Source organism: Culex pipiens, chromosome 1 (assembly GCF_016801865.2).
Source record: "Culex pipiens pallens isolate TS chromosome 1, TS_CPP_V2, whole genome shotgun sequence".
NCBI lineage: Eukaryota > Metazoa > Arthropoda > Insecta > Diptera > Culicidae > Culex > Culex pipiens.
Window position 1 is genome coordinate 105,535,182 of NC_068937.1, and position 10,028 is coordinate 105,545,209.

The window sequence follows — 10,028 nt, forward strand, 5'->3', positions numbered from 1 at the left end:
CGATGAAAATTGCCATTTTTCGGACCACCCTAACACGGCGTAGGTCACCCTAATGGCCAAACAAAAAAATACGGGTCTAATTATTTCGGCCAAGGATCCCCCAGAAAAATTTTGAGCCCGATCGGAGAACTTTTTTTTCGAATCATGCTGTTTTCGTGGGGAATTGCTGTATATTTGTATGTTTATAAATGTTTACCACCACAAAATACAACACAATGTTTGCATTCACCCCTTTCCACCAAATGTCCCGCCATGGGACTCGAACCCACACACCGCGCACATGTATTTATCAATAAATTTCCAGTCAATAATAATAAAGTGTGCGAACTGTTGCTGTTGCTGCTGCTGCCGGCGGCGGCCCTCCCGATACTGTCTGTTTACACATTTTTCAGTCTAATTTTAACCGCCGATCGGAATGGAACGCACGCCGGCCACGAATTTCGCACGCAGTTTTCACACTTTACACAAACTTTAAGAAGCTTGTGAGGTGGGCGAGGGGGGAGTTGAAGGTGAGCACGAGATATGCTGCACGATAGTGAATTTCACCAGAAGGTTGTGAACGGTTGGGGTGGTTGGACGTTACAGTGTTGCGATGTATTGTAAAGTTACTCCAAATTTCATGTAAAGTGATTCAGTGGAGACGCATGGTAGTTTCATTGAAATTTGCTTCAATTGTTTATAAAAAGGTGTTTCACAGTAATTTATCGTGTATAGTCAGTGTCAAACCAATTAAACAGTCCAGGTAGCCGTACCAATTAAATTGTAATGACACAACTGGATGCTCCACTTTCTGCCCAGCTGCAGTTTACAGCAATTCAATAAACAGTGGTTACAATAGAAAAGCAAACACCAACGCCGCGGTGCAGATCTCGGAAGTTACCAGCTGGGCGACGATGAAACGACATGACTCGGTAAGCAATTCTCCACGAAAAATGCAATAAACATTTTTGTTAAAATTGTGGTCGAAAATGGTTTATAAAAAAAACGTAATGATTGTTTTAAATGTAAAAACGTGAAAAAATAACTTTAGGTGGGAAGCTGATTTCATCGTTATCGTGCTATCTTGTCGCACGTGCATATATGACTAATTTTGTGCAGCTTTCGATTTCTCACCTTCAATCTTCACTTATTCACAAAAATCAATTAAATTCCTAAGATATTCAAGAAAAACCGTAAAAACTCCATGCAATGTCAATCATATCGTTCTAGCTTGACACTTCCTGCAATTGCGACGTGTTACCAAAGGGAATTTTAGCCGGAGGCCGTTTTGCCACTCTTGTATGCAAGTTTACTATTTATTTGTTGATTGTAAATCGAAACTCCGGCAACTAAATCCAACATAATTTTGGGACAATGAACAGAATGGTCAGCCAAACAAAACGTGTTTGTTATTGTTTACATTCCGTGTTCTAGTTTTTGTTCATTCAAAGTCAAACATTGAAACGTGTTATACTAAAAAAGATAGCTAGATCACGTCGATTTGGGTCAAAAATATCTGATTAACATTAACTTGGAGACTTAGGAAGGAGTTTCCTTAAGAGCGAGTCCACGAGCAAAGCATACCCATCTCGCATCGACCTCAGCAATCTGCCTGAAATTTTCAGGGGTTGTTTGTACATATAAAACTAGCATCTGGCCAAAATATGAGCATTCTAGGTCAACGGGGCAAATCAGGACACAAAGTTTAAAGGTTCAAAACATCAAAAATCTTAAAAAGGCTATAACTTAGGCAAAAATTCAATTTAATTTCAAAATTCAAAGTGCATCTTAAAGGGCTTAAAAAATGCAACAAAATACAGAAGCATCCCAATTGGTTGAATCTAAAGGGAGTTATTGGCAGTAAAAACTTTAATTTTCATTAAAATGGATGAAAATATAAATTTTTATGCATATTTCTATTGTGAAATTGTCTCAGGAGCACGAATATGATAAAATTATCACCAGAAAATGGGATCTAAGAGGTCCCCCGAGCAAAAATTCACAACCAAAACATTCACTAAAAGTAATAGTGTTTATTTAATACGTTAATCTGCCTTACCCAAAGCGTTCTCAGTCTCAGATGATAGTCCTAGATGTCCCCTACAAGCTGCAGGTCGAACCGAGTTGATATCTGGATGGAACACTTTTTTATTTGAGTTTGAAAATTATGCAAATTTTTCACTAAAATGCCAATAACTCCCTTTAGATTTAACCAATTGGGATGCTTCTCCCTGCATTTTGTTGCATTTTTTAGCCCCTTCAGATGCATTTTGAATTTTGAAATTTAATTGAATTTTGTCTAAGTTATAGCTTTTTTAATATTTTTGACGATTTTGAACCTTTAAACTTTGTGTCCCGATTTGCCCCACTTCCCGTTGATCTAGAATGCTCATATTTTGCCAGATGCTTGTTTTAAATGTACAAACAACCCCTGAAAATTTCAGGCAGATTGGTGAGGTCCAAACGACGTACCATACAAAGGGGTATGCCCTGTTCGTGGACTCGCTCTTAAGTCCTTAAAGTAAGATGTTTTCGGAAATAATTTTGATCAATTTCTAAAATTAGATAAATATTACTAAGATTATCAAATACTGAGATAAGGTTGCCACAATTTTAAACTGTAAGACTATTTGAAAAGGGGTTTTTTTTTTCATAAGCTATGGAAGAACCTAGACATAAGGTTCATCAATGTTATTCAAATTCGTCTTTAGGTAAGCACTCGAAATATTACATACCTAGGATTTTAAAAGAAGGGTCTAGCCATAAATCTAGCTTTTATCGTGAGGAAGAGAAAAATGTACAAATAAATTTATTTTTCTTAAATCATCTTTCGTCAAGAATTGCCACCCTCTGTCGATAGTGCCGTGCCGTGCCACCGACGACAACTTTCCCCCACATACAAAACGACGGCGGCAACACCCGGCAGCCCTGATAAGAGGAGTCGTCGTCGTCGTCGCAAAGATAACGCAGCACAGGAGAGCTTACTCTATTAACTCTGGGCTCGCTTCTTATCTAGCGCGCGGTTTATGGTTATCGATTTTTTTTTCGTGCGATACCTGGCGGCCAGCGGATCTGCGAGTTGTGTGAAGTTTGTGTGACAGTGTTGCCAGCAAAGTCGGCGGTGGTCAGCTGCTGCTGGTTGACCACAGGAGATAATCTAACGGTGGGATGATTTTTTTTGCTTTGGAGAGGTATTAATGAAGTTAATCTTGGTCGAGGCAGTGCGATAATTGAAAAACAAATTTATGCAACAAGTAAACAAAGTGAAAAAATACGGAGAGATAAAGATAATGAGATTTTAAATTGAATCTTAACCATATTTCTTGTGTTCGAATTGCTATGAATATTATCCACCCGGCTTGCTTTCACCTATAAAATCTTCATCATCTTCATCTTCAACTAAATCTTAGTATCTTGCAATCTGGTGACATGTCCAATCTTTTTATGGGAGTCGTGTCACCAGAAAGCACTAGTATATTAATACTCATCGGAAAACGTTTTCAATAAATGAACGACGAAACAAAATCGAAAAAAAAATATAAACTCATCATCAGAAATCATCATACACAGAAAAAAAAAGTTGAATTTTGGAAGGTTGGAAATGTGGTCGATTGAATATTACCTCTTTATGAGTAATTTTACCTAAAAAAACCCGATTTAATATCACCAGAGGTGAAATAGAGCCTTTCTTACCAAATGATGAAACTCCGACAAATATATTGGTGCAATTATTTTTTCAGAAACATAATAATACCACCCAGTGAGAATTTGACCTAAAGCTTCGAATCTTTTTAGGCTAAACCTAGAGTGCCATTTTTTTAATTTCAGAGGTACATTATGGGTCGCAAGATAATTAATTAAGAAAAACATATTGGATTGACATTATTAGAAAAAAATAAAGGGTACTCAGTCTTTAATGTTAGTATATGATTAACTTAAAAAAAATATGTATCGATATTGCACTTTGTCGATCTATTATGAGAAGCCAGAAAGAACACTTTCACGCGCAGCGTAAAACGCGCAAGCGTAAATGTGCTGGCGTTTATGCTTCGACTTAACTTGTCGATCTTTCGATCGAGAATGGGCTGGGACTTTGAATTTGATGTTCAGTATATGATTCTGTATAAAACCATCAATTTAATAGGAAAAAATAGGGTAAAAATAAGACGTAAAACACTAATATGGCTATATCTCTGGAAATAAATTTTGGAAAAGCTTCAAATTTTGGGCCCAAGCAGTTTATGGCGCATGTTTTCGAATGGCTTTTTGTTTGAAACTGAATTCTTTTAATTTGATAGTGTTATCTGTAAAATAGTCCAAAAAATACCTCTAAAAATGTCTTTGACCACATTTACTGGTCGAAAATTGTGAATCGAAAAATAAAATGTTCGTCTCCGACCCCACGGCTACAAATCTTAAATATAAAAATTGTGGGTTTTACGAGCGGTTTTCCAATGATGGAAGACACAAATTTTTAAAAGCGGATACAGACATCGCAGAAGTATTTCAGAAAAAGAGCTCTCAAAAATCAGGCTTTGAGTTCCGGGTTTCGGGCCAAAATTCAATCGAAAGAGCGCATCAAAACCTTCAAATTAGTAATAGGATTTTTTTCTGGGACGATTCCCCGCCGTGCACGATTTTTTTAAGATTTCTGAGAAAAGCGTTTTTCCAAAAGCAAACCTTAAACCTTTCTTTTGTAAGAAAGGCAAAATGTGTAAAAATGTGAACCTGGTGAAAACTCGCCAGTTGATGATTAGGGTAGAGTAATCATCAATAAGACACGGGGTACAGTGATAAAATGGCACTCACAACTCGTAGTTTCAACCAATTAGGCTCATATTTGGGGGAAAGGTGTGTCTACTTGAAACACGTCTGCCATAATAGTGGCGTTGGTTATGGACGCTCCCTAAAAAAGTTATTCATAAATGTTTGATTCTGGGGTGTAAAAGTAAATTATTGACAAAAAATGCTTTTTCGCTTAACGGTGCACATCAACCAGAGCTTTTGCACCAAGAATTTTGTTACAGATATTTTAGTACCTTCAAAACTACGGGAACTATCGATATCGTTTTTTATTCATCCCTTAATGTACTGGGTACAAAACAATTTGCAACAACATTTGACTATTTTTACAATCAAATTGTTGCAGGATTGGTTCCGTAAGTTTGGCAATTTTGGAATAAGGAGACAACAACTTCTTTGGTTTCTGTGCACCCTTAAAGGCTGCCATTAAGACCAAAACAAACATTTCTTCGGATTTCTTTCGACATTCCATCGGGAATTAGTTGGACTACAATGTCCTTCCATTAGGTTTGACCAAAGTTAAGAATATCCCCAGAATCCAGGGTTGTCTCATTGTTCCCCACTCCCTTCAGCTCATGGGTAACAATGAGACACTTTGATTTTCCTTCATTAAACTTTTCAAAATCTATGTAAATCTTTCAAAACATGAATAGAATGTGATTTTTGGCATATTTATTGAGTTTTAACTCTATTTAACCAAAAATATAAAGATATGGTTTTTAGAAAATTTAAATTCCTTTTTAGTATAACTTTTGTTAATTAAAGTTTCATATTGGCAAAATTGCTCTAAAATGTTCAAGGCAAGTTACCTTCCATTTTTACAATACAAAAACACACCCAGAATTGGGCATCGGCATACGAGAGGATAAATAGCACGATTCGGTAGTAAAATGATACTGTGTGCGGACGGAGAGGATAAATCCCTAAATTACCGAGAGTACTTTACTCATGGTTCATTTTCAAAAAAAGATTATCTATAAAAAAAAGTAGCGGTACCGAGACTCGAACTCAAGACCTTTGGCATATTGAACCGTGCCTTTGCCGTATGGGCCACCATGATTCGGTGACTAAGTGGCGGTCATTTGTCCATATAAGCCACTCAACAGGATGAACTGTTCCAATGAACGAATGAACACGCGAGAGGTTTTTACTCTCGCAAAATAGTACTTTCCTCACGTTTCTTTTCGTGAGGACTATCCCCTCATTCTTTAACTTTGGGTGCATGTATTTCACTAGAAAAGTATTGATTTTCGTACACCCAAAATTCGGAGTCGAGATAATCGTTCCCTCAAAATTTATTGAGGGCTCAGTGCCAAAATCGAGAGAATAATACTACCAACTCACACCACCATAACAAATGTGTTCATTCGTTAATTGAATAAACAAATTTCCAACAAGTGTCATACACATCGACATCTGAACACATCTTGTGGTGGCCGAGGCAGTTAAGTCAATGGGTTATTATGTTGAAGGTCTCTGGTTCGATTCCTGTAGTCTACACTTTTGGTTTTTTTTTTGTTATGACGGATGAACTTTTTTTGCAAATGAACCTCGAGAGAATAATTCTCTCGCCCATCTCGAACTGTGTTCTCTGTGTCCGTAAATGGTACCACTATTCTCTCGTCTCGAGGCCATTATTCTCTTGGACTAGCGCTGCCCAGTTTTGAGTGTAGTTTTGAGGATGAAAAGTAGTCCGTTTCGTTATTCGAGAATGACAGCAAAAGTAAGTTGTTTAAAACAAGCCTGCAACCTGCAACTCTGCTTTAAATCTTGACACTTTAGTAAAATATTATACATGAGCAGTTCTCTGAGATTTCGGTCATTCGATTTTTTGTATTTTTTAATCCGGCTGAAACTTTTTTGGTGCCTTCGGTATGCCCAAAGAAGCCATGTTGCATCATTAGTTTGTCCATATAATTTTCCATACAAATTTGGCAGCTGTCCATACAAAAATGATATATGAAAATTCAAAAATCTGTATCTTTTGAAGGAATTTTTTGGATCGATTTGGTGTCTTCGGGAAAGTTGTAGGTATGGATAAGGACTACACTAAAAAAAATGATACACGGTAAACAAATTGGTGATTTTTAATTTAACTTTTTGTCACTAAAACTTGATTTGCAAAAAAAACACTATTTTTAATTTTTTTATTTTTTGATATGTTTTAGGGGACATAAAATGCCAACTTTTCAGAAATTTCCAGGTTGTGCAAAAAATCTTTGACCGAGTTATGAATTTTCGAATCAACACTATTTTTTTCAAAAAATCGAAATATTGGTCGCAAAAATTTTTCAACTTCATTTTTCGATGTAAAATCAAATTTGCAATCAAAAAGTACTTCAGTGAAATTTTCATAAAGTGCACCGTTTTCAAGTTATAGCCATTTTTAGGTAACTTTTTTGAAAATAGTCGCAGTTTTACATTTTTTTAAATTAGTGCACATGTTTGCCCACTTTTAAAAAAAATATTTTGAAAAGCTGAGAAAATTCTCTATATTTTGCTTTTTTTGAATTTTGTTGATACGAACTTTAGTTGCTGAGATATTGCCATGCAAAAGTTTAAAAAGCAGGAAAATTGATGTTTTCTAAGTCTCACCCAAACAACCCACCATTTTCTAACGTTGATATCTCAGCAACTAATTGTCCGATTTTCAATGTTAAAATATGAAACATTCGTGAAATTTTCCGATCTTTCCGAAAAAAATATTTTCAATTTTTTTAAATCAAGACTAACATTTCAAAAAGGCGTAATATTGAATGTTTGGCCCTTTTGAAATGTTAGTCTTGATTTGAAAATTTAAGTATTGTTTTCGGAAAGATCGAAAAATTTCACGAATGTTTCATATTTTAACATTGAAAATCGGACCATTAGTTGCTGAGATATCGACGTTAGAAAATGGTGGGTTGTTTGGGTGAGACTTAGAAAACATCAATTTTCCTGCTTTTTAAACCTTTGCATGGCAATATCTCAGCAACTATAGGTCGTATCAACAAAGTTCAAAAAAGCAAAATATAGAGAATTTTCTCAGCTTTTCAAAAATATTTTTTTCAAAAGTGGGCAAACATGTGCACTAATTTAAAAAAATGGAAAACTGCGACTATTTAAAAAAAAAATCCTAAATATGGCTATATCTTGAAAACGGTGCACTTTATGAAAATTTCACTGAAGTACTTTTTGATTGCAAATTTGATTTTACATCGAAAAATGAAGTTGAAAAATTTTTGCGACCAATATTTCGATTTTTTGAAAAAATTAGTGTTGATTCGAAAATTCATAACTCGGTCAAAGATTTTTTGCACAACCTGGAAATTTCTGAAAAGTTGGCATTTTATGTCCCCTAAAACATATAAAAAAATAAAAAAAATTAAAATTAGTATTTTTTTTGCAAATCAAGTTTTAGTGACAAAAAAATAAATAAAAAATTACCAATTTTTTTTTTTACCGCGTATCATTTTTTTTTCAGTGTAGTCCTTATCCATACCTACAACTTTCCCGAAGACACCAAATCGATCCAAAAAATTCCTTCAAAAGATACAGATTTTTGAATTTCCATATATCATTTTTGTATGGACAGCTGCCAAATTTGTATGGAAAATTATATGGACAAACTAATGATGCAAAATGCAATGCAATGCATACCGAAGGCACCAAAAAAGTTTCAGCCGGATTAAAAAATACAAAAATTAAAATTCAAAAAAAAAGATCGATTTCGTAGAGAACTGCTCACATAGTATTGGCGGTTTCGAAAATAACATCACAGAAAAAATTAATTTGGAAGGTTGAAAATTTGGTTGGTTGAATATTACCTCCTTTTGAGCAATTTTACTTAAAAAATGTGTAAAAATGTGAACCTGATGAATATTCATCAAAAATAATTCAACATTTTGTGAGGTAAAATTAGTCATTTTTTAACACAAACTCTGTCATCATTGCCTGATGAATATTACCATCATTTTTTCTGTGTACTATGCATCGTGGTAAGTAAGATATCTCAAGTGAGTTTCATCGTTTGGCAACCCTGGCGTAAGATATCGATATTTCAGTTAATTTTATTTGATTTTTTTTAAAAGCCGAAAAACGAAACTATTGGCACTACGCCCCCCGGGGCATGGCCTTCCTCTAACGTGGGATTTCTGCTCCAGCGCCTCTGACGAGACAGGAGAAACCGGGACCGACGTTTTTACTTCACCATCCGATAGAAGCTCAGTGGATAAGGCGGGAATCGAACCCGCGTCTCATAGCATCATCGGGATCGGCAGCCGAAGCCGCTACCCCTGCGCCACGAGACCCACAAAGCCAGTTGTTGTTAATTTAGATGAAGCTGTTAATGCCTATAGACCAAAACAATTCAAATCAAAATTCATAAATTGTCAAGAAGACAAAAAAAAACTTCACACATTCTACAACAATCGGATTATCATGTTCATATCGATCCGATTTCTCAATTCCATTCAGATTCGAGCCCATCTTCGGCATGATCCATCGCGTTGACAGGAATACATTGATGGGCTGGGATTTGCTGTCGGAATGTTTCATACAACTCAACACTCGGGTTTTCAATGTCTAGCTTTGCTTAATAGGATTATCGACAAGCCTTCGAAACAAAGCCATCCCAGTTAGTACAGCCAGCATCGTTCGGGCAACATCCAACAAGAGCAAGATATTCCATTTCAGGACGAAGTCTCAAACTAAACGCCTCGGGGCTTTGATTAAATACAGTGCTCGTTCAGTTCTTTGTTTAAGCAGTTGTTGCTATCGACACCCAGGATGAAACCTTTGCAAAATGATGAGAAGCTTGGAATATCATCTCGAGGCTAGATTTTCTGTCGGATGTGCTGTAAAATGATGTTCCTTCAAGCTAACAACAGATGAGGCTTGCCAGGATAAAAAAAAGTTGCTCATAACAAATACTAGTCCCAGCTTGGTTGTTGCCTTTGCTGAACCGAGCTAGAACTAACCTTTTTTCTACACAATTTGTAACAATTAAAAAAAAAGTTTTCAAAACTTGTGTACTTTATGTTACTTTATGTTTAGACAAATTAAATGGAACTTCAGCTTAAAAATGAGCTCATAAATACCTGAGTACTACCTCATGAGCCTTAACGATTACTCAGAATTCCACAACTTTTGGTTTATAGTAGTTACAAAACAAGGAAGGCATCTAAACACAAGAGCTCACCAATTTGGATATTGGTATGGCATAAATTTATGAATCCCACAGACATTTTGAAAACTACAATGCGTAC

The 10,028-nt window shown here is 35.7% G+C and overlaps 1 protein-coding gene across 1 annotated transcript in view; it reads left to right on the forward strand.

Moving 5' to 3' along the window:
• Positions 1 to 396: 396 nt before the first annotated feature.
• LOC120430171 (fibroblast growth factor receptor-like 1) overlaps positions 397 to 10,028 on the forward strand; it is a 70,342-nt gene continuing 60,710 nt past the window's right edge. Inside the window, exon 1 of the mRNA XM_052707475.1 lies at positions 397 to 911. The gene's annotated coding sequence lies outside the window, so the exon portion shown is untranslated. The remainder of the gene's footprint in view (positions 912 to 10,028) is intronic.